General features: G+C 40.3%; 1 pseudogene; it reads right to left on the reverse strand.

Moving 5' to 3' along the window:
* Positions 1 to 1,592: 1,592 nt before the first annotated feature.
* On the reverse strand, positions 1,593 to 13,208 carry LOC121949773 (annotated as a pseudogene).
* Positions 13,209 to 14,203: the final 995 nt, after the last annotated feature.

The following is a 14,203-nucleotide window of genomic DNA, read 5'->3' on the forward strand; positions in this document are numbered from 1 at the left end:
CAGCAGAGAAGACATCCGGTCCTTTCTTTAATGGTAAGGGTACATTTAAATAAAAACATTACTCTAAACTTTAGGTCAGATGCATTAATCTTATTAATGTCAGTCTCATGTTGCTTATTACGACCTTTTACAAAAGCTTTTATATTTTAGAAAGAGTTATACTACAGAGTTATTTTCTGTTTCTATTTTCATATTAGCTTGTTGGCTACATTAGTTAGTTAGTAGCTAGATAGCTAGGTTAAGTTGATGGCTAGCTAGCTAGGTTAAGTTTGTAGCTAGCTGGTAAAAACTTTGTATTGTCATAATTTATTTATTTTCTTATTTATTTATTCCCATGGTGCTATTTTGATGTGGCAGGAGGCTTCAGACATGCGCTGTCAGAAGAGTGACACTCAGATTTGTCATGATGGTGGAGAAGATTTAAAAAATCCAAGTGGACCAACCGAGTTCACCAACTGGCACTGCCTGGGTATGATGTCCGACTTACAGCTAGCAGTTATGACCAACTCAAAGTTATGACTAGTGCACCAGTTAGACTTGAGGCTTGTATTTGTAGAGCCTTGGTTTAACTTTCTAACTTTTTGCCAGAAAGGTGAAAGGAGGATGGCAGCATGACTTTTGCATTACATTAAAAGGATAGTTGTGGATTTTAATCCACTGTAGCCATGGTTTTGTGTAAACAAAATAAATACAGAAATACAGCATCAACATACAGAAAGAAAAGTTCTGATCCATATATTCATAAAGTTAGAGTCAAATTGAGTTAAAATGATTGACATTTTAACTTATTGAATCACAGCTTCTCCATGTACATAACTGGAATAAGTTCATACCACCATTTTCATGGTTTGTGCATGGTAGGATTACTGTCTTTGAGGAGTGTTTTTGCTAGTACCATGCCCATCATCAGGGTTGTTTGAATGTGGGACGGGAGAATATAATTAAAGTCCTCAGAGCATTCAAAGAGAGAGTGAGGGAAAGAGGGATTTCACATTTGCTGTGAGCCATGGCTGTGAATCAGGTTGTGATTGAAGGCAGGTGTGTCTGGGTGTGCCTCTTCACTCTGTTGGTTAGTGCTGCAAGCACTGGTGGCTCTCATGCTGTACTTGCTCCTTGTCTGTGCAGGTATGGTGTGGATGTGAGTGATTATTGTAATTATTGTAATTGTTATTATTGTAAGTGAAAGACAGTTTTAGGCCCAGCAGAATGAACGGTTCAGTTTCACTTTTAATGCGCCTGACGTTCTGCTGCGCGTCTCTCCCGCTGCTGCGCTACAAATAAATCAACAGTGTTTTAATATGGCTCTTAATTAACAGTCCAGCTCCATTGAGACTATGGCGGGACAAATTAGACTATGGCGGTATGGCAGTATGGGAAACACTGGTGGGGCTGAAGGGCGGACGGTCTGTATGCACTATAAAATTGCATCGTTGATTGGAGAAAACAATGGAATTCGTGTTTTATCTTCCTGGGTGCAGAGTATATATATTGGAAACACCGCTTCTCATACAAATTGTATTTCTGGAAAGCCAATTTCCCAGTCTAATAATCAGCTCGTGGGGGAAACAATACAATAAAAAGAGTAGGCAGTGTAAGTGGAACAAAGAAACATTTATTTGATAGCATATTTCACATCATATTATATGATTAGAAACAGCTGATCAGGTAGTGTGCTTCACTCAGCTGCCTCTTTTCCCTAAAAAAAACACACACACACACACACACACACACACAAAAAAATGGGTTCAGGTTCATTCATCTCAAACTTAACTGAAAGTGACTTTCTGTGGGAAATGCTTTTAAAATATGATTTAGGTTGAATTTGATTTGGTCTTGATAAATGGAATTCTATATTTACCTTTCCAGAGTCACGGCTCTTAGCTCTCAGTTTGTTGACCTGGGACTCTGCGATGTCAGCACGCTCCTCAGCCTCCTCCAGCTCATGCTGGATCTTCCTGCACTTGGACAGATGAGCATTGGCCTGCTCCTCCTGAAATACAGTACACATTATTTTAAGGTAAAGCGAAGGTAATGTGAAATTAAAATGCTTTTGGTCATTATTATGTGTGCAAAAATAATTAATTAATTTAGTTTAGTTTCCAATGCCTAAAACATGATGGATTATAATACTCAAGTATTATAGAGAATAATTGATGCTATGCCTGTACTATTGCTTTGATGTATTTTATTTTTATTTCAACAAGTAGGCATAATCTGTGGATCAGTAGTGAAAATAAATGTTTTGGCCTTACCGCTTCCTCAGCCTGCCTCTTGTAGGCCTTCACCTTCAGCTGCAACTTGTCAACCAGATCCTGCAACCTAGCAACGTTTTTCTTGTCCTCTTCAGTCTGTGATGGAAGGTAAATTGGCATCCTGAATCGTATTAAAAACTAGATATGTTTTTCGTTTATATTAACTTGCAAAGTGACTGTACCTGATAGGTGAGCTCCTTCACTCTCCTCTCATATTTACGAACACCCTTAACAGCATCTCCTCCACGTCTCTGCTCAGCTTCAACCTCTGCCTCCAGCTCACGTACCTTCAAGAAGGAAAATGAATTGAACATTTAGAATCAACATTTTCTTAATTTTTTTTTTAACAGTGCAGATGTCAACATGACTTTCTCACCCTAGACTCAAGTTTCTGGAGCTGCTTCTTGCCACCCTTCATGGCCAGATTCTCTGCCTCATCCAGGCGGTGCTGCAGGTCCTTAACAGTGACCTCCAGGTTCTTCTTCATCCTCTCCAGGTGAGCGCTAGTATCCTGCTCCTTCTTCAGCTCCTCAGCCATCATAGCAGCCTAGAGGAGATAGCATAAAATGTTAATTAGAAATGTGCTGAAAAAGCAAAGGAAAACATATAACAAAGGAGTAAGAATGACTGAAATTTAAACCTACATCAGTGATGGCCTTCTTGGCCTTATCCTCTCGTTCCTTGATTCCTGAAGAGAGTGTCATCCACTTCACCCTGAACCTGGATCAGGTCAGCCTCAAGCTTCTTCTTGGTGTTCAGAAGGCTTGTGTTCTGGAAAAGAAATGATTGAAACATGTAAGTAATCACATGCCTCATTTTTACGTTATTTAAAAATGTCATTAGAATTTTGAATTATTGAATAAATGATTGGGTTTGTTCACCTGAGAGTGCAGAAGTCCAACACGCTCGCTGGCGTCCACCAGCTCCTGCTCAGCAACTTTGCGGCTTCTCTCTGTCTGTTCCAGAGCAGCTCTAAGTTCCTCAATTTCAGCGATCATGAGACCGTTCCTGCGTTCTACCATAGCAGCTTGTTCCTTGAAGTCATCCTGGGCTCTGACGGCATCATCGAGGTGCAGTTGTGCATCCTAGAAAAAACAAAAATCAGGAAAGCTTAAAAAAAAGTATTTGTACTGACCATAGTCTGTGCAACAACTCTGTCTTACAATACCTTGAGCTGTGCCTGCACATTCCTCAGCTGCTTCTGGGACTCAGCAGCCTGGCGATTGGAGTGGCTCAGCTGAATCTCCATCTCATTCAGGTCTCCCTCCATCTTCTTCTTGATTCTCAGGGCATCATTCCTGCTTCTGACCTCAGAATCCAGAGTGCTCTGCATGGAGTCAATCACCCTCTGGCTGTTCCTCTTGATCTGCTCCATCTCCTCATCTTTCTCTGCCAGCTTCCTGTCCACCTCACCCTTAATCTGGTTGAGCTCAAGCTGGACACGCAGGATCTTAGACTCCTCATGTTCCAGAGTTCCCTGATCATATCAAAGAATGAAATGTTAATGTGTTACTTCAAACCTTTTACAGTATATTTGTCCATGATTTGTATTTTTTGTTTTCAAAAGTTCTCCTCAGAAAAAAATGTACCTCAGCCTCTTCAAGAGCTGTCTGGATCTCAGCCTTCTCTGTCTCCACCTGCTTCTTAGACTTCTCCAGCTCGTGGATGCTCTTTCCAGTCTCACCAATCTGTTCAGTCAGATCTGAGATCTCCTCTGTAGAGAGATACATGTGTTTCTTATTAAGCCTTAAAAAATATTAACAGTGTATTGTAGGATATGAACATGTTGAATACAATGTAATTGCTATATAAGGTAGAACTTACGCTGCAGGTTCTTGTTTTCACGCTTCATGGTCTCAAGCTGATCCAGAGCTTCCTCATAAGAGTTCTTCATCTTGAACAGCTCAGTGCTGAGAGAACGAGCCTCCTTCTGAGCTCCCTCAAGCTCTGCCTGACCCTCCTCGAACTTCTGTTTCCACTCTGCCAATACCTGAACAACACAGTGAATACAGTTCAGTTAGCTATTTAGCAATATGAAGACAATTAAATGTATCGTATTTCAGTGTTTGTATGGCTTGGCTAGACAAAGTAAACAATGCTACCTTGTCAAAGTTCCTCTGCTTCTTGTCCAGGTTGGCAGCCAGCCCATTGGCCCTCTCCACATCAATCATGAGGTCCTCCACCTCGCTCTGGAGCCTCTGTTTGGTCTTCTCAAGAGAAGCACACTTGGAATTCACTGCCTCAATCTGCTCCTCAGCCTCCTGAAGGCGCTGGGCCAGCTTCTTCCTGTTTGAAAAATCAAAGATTTTTCTTTCAGTAATAAGATACCTGAAGTCTCAGTAACAGAAATCTGCATAGTGAGTTCTTAAAACATTATGTAACAGATAGCTGAATCCATTCTTCACAACAACAGAAATCCTTTTTGAATGGATCCTCCCTGTGTAACAGTGGTTGGAAAACAGGGCGCCGCAATGTACGACTAGTGTGGTCTTATATTTGAACCTTTATGGTAATAACATGTTTTTAAAAGATTTATATGAAAATACGAAAGCAGAGCTGGAAAATGTCTGCAAGAACAGACTCTTTTAATTTTTGTTGTTGTTTTTTAAAGTAATTTGTTAAATCTATTTAATGTAAGTATTGATACCAGTGATGCAGTTGTAAGTTGAGGTATGCTAAAAATTTGCACCTCTGAGCTGGCCATTAGATTGTTTGAATGTTACTCACTTGGCTTCCTCAAGTTCCTCAGTGCGCTGGATAGCATCAGTTTCATACTTGGACCTCCACTGAGCCACCTCACTGTTGGCCTTGGACATACCACGCTGCAGCTCAGCCTTGGCCTCCTGCTCCTCCTCAAACTGCTCCCTCAGCAGGTCACAGTCATGACGGGCTGATTGCAATCCATGGGCAAGAGCATTCTTGGCCTGGTGTAAGATATAATATTGAGGTTATAAAATTCCTAAATCCCAATTTAGTAATACAAATGCACACAGTCTCTTACCTTAACCTCCTCTTCAACATGTCTCTTCAGCTCCTCAATCTGCTGTGTGAAGGCCTGTTTGCCTCTGGTCAGCTGGGAGACAAGAGCTTCTTTCTCCTCAAGTTGACGGCTGAACTCACCTTGTAAGAAATATGTCATGATACATTAGTTTGTGTTATGTTTCTGAATAATACACAGCAGATCAATTGGTGATAATCTGTATATACCATTTTCTGTCAGGAGACGGGCTTTCTGTGCGCTTGCGTCATTGATTTGACGAACATTTTCATCATTCTTGGTCTTCAGTTCGCTAAGTTGGTCCTCAAGAGTGCGGCACATCTTTTCAAGATTTCCCTAACGAGGAAGAAGCGAGATGAGATCAGTGATAAGATGGTATTTTTAATATTACCTTATTTAGTATAGCAATTTGGGTATTAAAATAGCACTTAAAATATTATGTACCTTTGCTTTAGCAACATTCTCCATGTTGCTGGAGAGGTCATCAATCTCCATCTTGTATTCACTCTTTTCCTTCTCAAGCTTCTGCTTGACACGCTGGAGATTGTCGATCTGCTCTCCCAGCTCAGCAACGCTGTCAGCCTGCTTCTTGCGAAGAGCAGCAGCAGTGGCTTCATGCTGCAGAGTGGACTCCTCAAGGTCACGACGGAGCTTCTGGAACTCAGCTTCACGCTTCTTGTTCATCTCAATCTGAGCAGCGGTGGCACCACCAGCCTCCTCCAGCCTCTCGCTGATCTCCTCAAGTTCCCTGGAGAGGTCAGCTCTCTGCTTCTCAACCTTGGCACGAGCAGCACGCTCAGCCTCAATCTCCTCCTCCAGTTCCTCAATACGGGCCTGTTGAATTAAGGTGTGATGTCTTTCAGTAAACTTTTACTTTGAATACACAAAAAGGGCATTTGAACTAATCATTATTTTTTTATGTCACAGAATTTGTCACCTGAAGCTCCTTAATCTTCTTCTGGAGCTGAGCACCCATTGACTGCTCATCTTCAATCTTGCTAAGGAGCTGACTGATTTCAAAGTCCTTCCTGTAAGAATAATAGATAAGAACACATAGAGTTTAGGTATTTGACCACATTAATGAATGGTTAGATCATAATAAAAGAAAGAAAGAAACAAACAATGAACAAAACAAAACAAAACAACTTTACTTTTTAATTTTCTCATCAGACTGCTGCTTGTCATTCTCAAGATCCATGATGGATTCCTGGGCCAGTTTCAGATCACCCTCAAGCTTCCTCTTGGCTCTCTCAAGGTCCATGCGCAGTTTCTTCTCTTGCTCCAGAGAACCCTCAAGCTGAGGAATAATATGATTATTAAAATCATATTCAGGAAAAATTGCCTTTCCATTTGAAGTGACTTTGTAAACTTACATCATCCACTTGCTGCTCAAGCTTGGTCTTGGCCTTGGTCAGAGTGTTGACTTTGTCCTCCTCGGCCTGCAGGTCATCAAGAGTCTGCTGATGAGCCTCCTGAAGGGCTTTCTTTTCCTTGGTCAGCTTGGCAATGCTCTCATCCTGAGAGGCCATCTCCTCAGTCAGGTTCTTCACCTAAGTGTGCAAGAAAGATCTTGTCATTAAATTGTAATCATTATAATCTTACTTGACTTGCTGGACAGAGTTTTATTTACAAACCTTGTTCTCAGTGGCATGTTTCTCTTTCTCCACTTTGGCCAAGGTAAGCTCCAGGTCATCAATGTCCTTCTTGAGCTCAGAGCATTCATCCTCCAGCTTTCTCTTCTTGGCAGTAAGCTCAGCATTGATTTCCTCTTCATCCTCCAGTCTCTCATTTGTCTCTTTGAGTTTGGCCTCCAGCTGGATCTTACTCTTGATAAGTCCCTCGCATCTCTCCTCAGCATCTGACAGATTCTCTGCTTCCTAGTTAATTTTATGAAGATACATTTTAGCATATCATCACTTAAAAACTCCAAAAAACACAACTGTCTGTCGATGTATACATACAGATGCTACTTGAAGCTGCAGATCATTCTTCTCCTGCAGAAGGGACACCATTTTCTCCTCCAGTTCCTTCTTCTTGGCCAGGGCAGCAGCCAAGTCACTTGTCATCTTCTCATAGTTCTCCTTCATGTTTTGCAGTTCCTTCTCAGTTTCAGCACTCTTCAGCAGAGGCTTGATCTTGTAGTACACCTTCATCCATGGCCAGTGTTTCACATTCATGAATGAGCGGACATTGTACTGAATGGTATAAATGGCTTCCCTGCAGAGAATAAGAGGCTGTTATGGACAATGTTGTTTAGAATTTTTCATACCATCTTTCAGAATGAGTTGTTTTTCACATGCCTCCTTTCCATCATCTTGACAAACTCCTTTCTCATGACGTAACCACGGCACAAAGCCTGAGTCATGGTGACCAGAGTAGCCAGTTTTTCATCTCTCATCTCCTCTAGGACACCCAGCAGACCGGCCTTGAAGAACACCTGAACCAAGAAAAATTGGAAATGATTGCAGGATATAGTCATGTAGTGAATACTTCACACCCTGGAGTCAACAAAAAATCATGGGGGGGGGGGGGGGGGGCAAAGGTGTTCTCTGGGGGGGGGGGGGCAATGTGCTTACCTTGGTGTGTCCGAATTTATACTCATCGTGGTTAACATCAATTGACCCAAGCAGCTTCTCTGAAGCCTTCTTGTTGTCAATGAACTGGCCCTCAGGAATGACGCTTGCATTCAGCACCTTGTACCTTTTTTGAGAGAGTCAATGGTAATTGTGAGCATTTTCTTTTAATAATCTACATCAAAACTCGTTTAAAATAATAATTGATACCTCTGCTTGAAGTCACCATAGAGGATTCTGCTGGGGAAACCTTTTCTGCAGATTCTGATACCCTCCAGCACACCGTTACACCTGAGCTGGTGGATGACCAGGAAGTTCTCCATCAGACCTGACAAAAAAAGAAATTTCTCAGTTTTTTTTTTTTAACGAAATAATCTCTTTGTTGATGAACACAAAATTAAGTAAACCACACTAACTAAACCAAACAAATCCTTAAAGACTCAATGGAGGTTATGTTCTCCATTTACCTGGAGTCTTTGACTCATTAGGAATCAGGCAGCGCACAAAGTGAGGATGGGTGCTCCTCAAGTTAGTCATCAGTTTGCCCAAGTTCTCCTGTAGATCCAGAATGATTAGTGTTATCTGGAGTGTAGTTGAGTTTTAACTGAGATATGGAAGATACATTTACAATGTTAAACCTTACCCTAAACTGTGAGGACACAGTCTGCATAGAACCACCCTTCTTCTTGCCTCCCTTCTTGCCAGCCTCTGTTGATAATTTTAAACATGATTTGTTAGAATGTGTCATAAAATTTACATTAACACGTAGTATGTTTAGTTAAAATTATACAGCATGTATAACCTTAAATGCGTATTAGTTTACTGTAGTTAATATCATACCCTCAACAACGGGAGGATACAGAAGAAACCAGCAGTTTCACTGAGGATTTCTGGTACAGCTGCACCACAGAGTCATTCAGTGGGTCCTTGTTCTTGTCCAGCCAGCCAATGATGTTATAATCAACGGTGCCGGCATAGTGCACCAGGGAGAAGTGGGCCTCAGCCTTGCCCTTGGCGGGCTTTGGCTTTTCAAATGCTTTGTTTTTGCCAAGATGTTGGTCATACAGCTTGTTCTTGAAGGATGTGTCTGTGGCCTTGGGGAACATGCACTCCTCTTCAAGGATGGAGAAGATGCCCATGGGCTCCCATGGGCTTGAAAGAAGTGGAAAGAAGTAAGTCATCAAGAGATACATTTTGTAAAATTAAGAACAATTACAGTCACAAACTGAAGTGATTACCTTTTCAATCAGCTCAATGCAGGCAGCCAAGTCCATGCCAAAGTCAATGAACTCCCAGATAATACCCTCCTTCTTGTACTCCTCTTGCTCCAGGACGAACATGTGGTGGTTGAAGAACTGTTGCAGCTTCTCATTGGTGAAGTTGATGCACAGCTGCTCCAAGGTGTTGAACTGTGACGGGACAAATAATCAGCATAATGTCTTGCAGGCATCAAGAATAATTGTATCATGACAAGTATTGGCTGCAGAATTTTTGAAAATGACGCTTACATCAAAGATTTCAAAGCCAGCAATGTCCAGGACACCAATGAAGTACTGCCTTGCTTGTTTGGTGTCCAGCATCTGGTTGATACGGATGACCATCCACAAGAACATCCTCTCATAGATGGACTTGGCCAGGGCAGTCACTGAGTTATTCACCTAAACAGTACATAAGGATGTGATTTCATTAAAGTCGATCAGCGGCTTGTAAAAGAATAGAATACTGTTGTCAAGTTATCAAATGTAGAGCTTAATTGCACACTGCATTTGATGTCATAAAAATTAAGAGGAAGTTAGACGAAGTTTTCTCACCACTTTTTTAGAAATATAAATACACATGTACTACATTTTGATTAAAATGATACTAGTATATCTTGCTTACTTGAGGTAAAATAATTCATGATAATTCGTGTTTACCTGAGGAACAGTCTGTCCCTTGGTGACAAACTCATTTCCGACCTTCACTCTGGGATAGCACAGAGCCTTCAGCATGTCAGCAGAGTTCAGACCCAGCAAGTAAGCGACCTTGTCAGCCTCTGAAAATATTTCAGTGATTTCCATCAGAAACCAGTGTGACTAAAACTTTATTACTGTTTTCCACAAGGAATTTACTTTGAGCTGATAACGAATACTCACCCTCTGTGCCATCAGGCTCAGCCTGCTCCTCACGCTGCTTCTGCTTGAACTTCATGTTACCATGGTGGAGCACAGCACCAGTCATTTTGTAGATGCTTGTCTTCTCTTCAGCTGAGAAGCCCAGGATGTCAATGGCATTCTGAGTTCATAAAAAAAGATCACTTCAGAAAATGCATCTAAAAGGGCAGTTTTGATGTTGCAATTGATGCACAAAATATATTCAAATATTTTGAAGGGAGGATCACTGACATCAGTGGCTTCCAGCTCAACTTTGTCATCAATGCTGGCCACGGTGATCTGACCCATGCTGCACATGGGGAAGTCGTAGGGGTTGGTTGTGATGAGTGACAATTCTGGAGATCAAAAAAGAGTGAAAATGTCAATACATTTGTTTCATATGAGGAAGAGTAGGTTTACCTTTGTGTAACAACTCATTTTGCTTACCAATCAGCTCAGGTTTGTGGTTGGTCATCATCTGGTAGAAGATGTGGTAGCCTCTTTCATCAGGAAGCTGGAATGTCACTCTAGACTTCTCCAGCAGATCTACAAATATTGTTCATAAGTCAGAGCCTGGCAAACTCTCATTTGCAGTCGTTTCTTTTCATTAAGTATTATTACTTACATGTCTCAATATCAGCACTAGCCAGTTTGCCAGTTGTGCCGAAATGAATTCTGATGAATTTACCCTGTTTGGAACAAAGGGATTTTTAATGTCTTACCACATTGGCAATCTTTAACGAGACTTTTGTTGTGCATAGAAATTTACCCCATACTTACGAAACGAGAGGAGTTGTCATTCCTCACAGTTTTGGCGTTACCATAGGCCTCCAGCAGGGGATTGGCTGCAATAATCTGATCCTCCAGGGAGCCCTATAGTCCAGATTTAGAATTGCTATCAGAAAATGACTATTTATTCTTTCCCACTGGAAAAATATTGCAAATTTAAAGATCCCAGAATTGTGATTATCATCCAGTGACATACCTTTGAGGTGTCCCTCTTCTTGTCTCCACCAACTGAGATGGTTGCAAAGTACTGGATGACACGCTTAGTGTTCACAGTCTTTCCAGCACCGGATTCTCCACTAGGTAGGTAGACACAGATTTATCAGACATTATTATATAATTGAGATATCTGACTGTTTAACAAAGTCAATAAATGTAGATATTACAAACTTACGTGATCAAAACAGACTGGTTCTCTCTATATCTGTTACATAAAAAGAAAAAAGATACTTTCATTGTTTTACCGCAACAAAAAACTCATATACTGATAAACTGTACATTATTATGATTATGAATGACATACCAGTAAGCATAAACTGATAGGCGTTGTCAGAGACGGAAAAGATATGGGGTGGAGCCTCCATACGCTTCTTGCCTCTGTAGGCAGCAACACATTCAGCATCGTACACTGGGAGCCACTTGTAGGGGTTCACAGTGGCACAGAACAACCCGGAGTAGGTCTAAAAGTTATCATAGAGATTCAACCATTAATTTAACGTGTCCTAAAAGTAAAGCCTTTTGCAATAATTATCTATTCTTCTTAGGCTGATAATCTTACGTAGATCATCCATGCTGCATAACGCTCTTTGAGGTTATACAGCACAGAGGCTTCATTGAGATGGGTCATCATGGCCATGTCCTCAATCTTGTCATACTTGGGAGGGTTCATTGGAAAGACGTCATCCTCTTTAACTGTCCTCTCCTGGAAGAACATTTGTCATAATGAGTGGGTCACCTGGTCACCTTGAACTTCCAGTTGACTCTGACTTCATGATACCAACCTCTTGAGTCTCCAAGATTTTGACAGAGACTTTGCCACCGTCTTTCTTAACGATTGTGCCCTTTACGTACAGCTCCTTGGCATCGCTCACATAGCAGGCACTCTTGGCATCAAAAGGTTTGCTCTGAGCCTCAATTCTCTCCTTTTCTGGCTTACGGAGATAAATGGCAGCTTTGCCATAGACGGCCATCTCTGCGTCCGTACTCATGGTGGCGGCTGATGTCTGCGTAGCAAATCAAACAATGGCAATCTTAGAATGAACAACTATGTGGTACTTCAGGCATGTGTCCGAATAGCCCAGAATCACAGTCCAATCAAATAATTAACATATACCCATCAAACTGATGTCTGTGCATCAATAACTGAGCTCACCATAGCTCTGTCAGTATTATTTTCTCAGAACTGCCATCTTAGAATTTACTTTTAAGTTCATGTAATCAAACAGCATATGAACTTGAACAATATATATAAATTATATAAATTAAACAAACAATACACAAATTAAAACACATTGCAAAGAAATGCAAGAAGTTAGAGAAGATACCCCCCAACCCCTCCCAAGGCTCTAGAAAAAAAGAAAATAAAAATAAAAAAAAAACTAAAAAGACTAGGATCTCCTGATTAAAATCCTATGTGCCGAGTAATTTAAAAGCAATATAAAAGTAAACACATCAGTTTATATAAGTTGCGAAACAACCAGATATTCCAATGAAAGGAAAAGCCTTCAGCAAAATCTACAAAGGGGCTCCAGGGTAAAACAATGTCCTTGTGATTTTTGCCTATTTTATACCTTAGCTTTTCCAAAGGTAAAAAACAAAAGCACCTCCGGCAACTACTGCATAAATGACGGTGCTTTGTTTGACTTTCAGTTTAAAAGGATAAGTCTGTGAGCAAGTAATTACGCAAAAGCCACTGCATTTGCTCATCAGCCTGTTAATTTGAGGTTTGAGGGTGGTACGCCAAAGATAGCTATATGAAAATAGGGGGTTATGGTCTGATTACAGATATGGGAGAATACCTCAAAAATATGTCCCCAGTAACTATTGAGGGAGGGTGAACTTAATATTTCATTACAGGTGGGCTTTAGCTTTACTCAAAGTCATTTTCATACTCATTTTTTACTCCGAATAAAATGCTAACCAATATTGTTGAGTTTTATTAAAATGTTTGAATGAATAATGTTGGACATTGAATGAAAGATGAAGATTTTACATATACATATACATATAACACTTGCATCCTAAAGATAAGTAAAACCTTTAAATGGAGTCAGAGAGAAGTTGTCTTACCTGACCCTCTCTATTTCAAAAGTATTCACCAATCCTATAAGAAAAAAAATGTTGTTAGAGTAGGTGTAAAAACAAGACAACAAATGTTTCTGCAAGCATATGTTAAATAAAGAGTACAGTCAAACGGTGTAAAGCTTAAGAGAACAGTTTTACCACAAGCAGGAACTCACAGGTCTTCAGTGCCACACACTGTGTCCACAAGTAGCCTTTATATTGAATCAGATTTTAATGACACAGCACAAGCTAAATATGGTATACCTACCAAATGTGGTAAGCCAGATAGGCAGACATAAAAGACATGTTGTAATCATATCATCTGATGTTTCAGGTTTCAGTTTATATGGCCAGGTCTCGACTTTTGCTTAACTATAACTGTAATCGTTTATTTTAGGCTCTTGTACACCCTATTCATTTTACAGAAGGTATACCAATTTAGAAAGACAGTTGTGTTCTTTTTTCCCCCAAACTGTTTAATTATTTGAAATAAATCATTATAAATATTGTTTAAAATGTAATTATTTGTATGTAAGTTGTGTATAATATTTAATTTATTGAACTGTATGTCAGTCATACAGTTTAAACAATATAGGCATGTCATGACTAAAGTAAAATTTTTCTGTTTTACTTGTAAGTTTGATCTTCAGTTTTGTTTCAGCATGAGGCCATAGCAGTAAACAAGCACAGTAAGTACCAATTAAGTAAAGACACTATCAGTGGGAAAAGAAGATGAACCTGAAGGCTGATTATTCTCTGAAATATTCAGTTAAACATTTCTATTGAACACATAAAAGTCCCTTAACCCCCCCTCAGAAAACAGTTTGGTTCATCATGGCAACTGCAGAAAGCACAAAATTTTGCATGAAGCATGAGTTTTGTTTATTGCCCACAGTTGGCTGTATGTTTCAACTGGCTCCAGCATCTCACAGCAGCTGATGCTATGCATGTGTCTCCAAAATTAGACATAGGCGGTACACTTTTACAGACTGTGCTGCAGTTGCTTCATTGAGAGGATCAGTCAGAATTTGATGGTAATTAATGTTCTGTATTCTGCTTCACATCCACACAGGAAGACTGTTATGTACAAATCCCAGGTTTATAGGGTGAAATTGTTTGTAATAAGGCAGCCCTTATGGATGAACTGTTTCATTTCAAAATCCGATATAAGCTCACAAC

This window comes from Plectropomus leopardus, chromosome 11 (assembly GCF_008729295.1).
Source record: "Plectropomus leopardus isolate mb chromosome 11, YSFRI_Pleo_2.0, whole genome shotgun sequence".
Lineage (NCBI taxonomy): Eukaryota > Metazoa > Chordata > Actinopteri > Perciformes > Serranidae > Plectropomus > Plectropomus leopardus.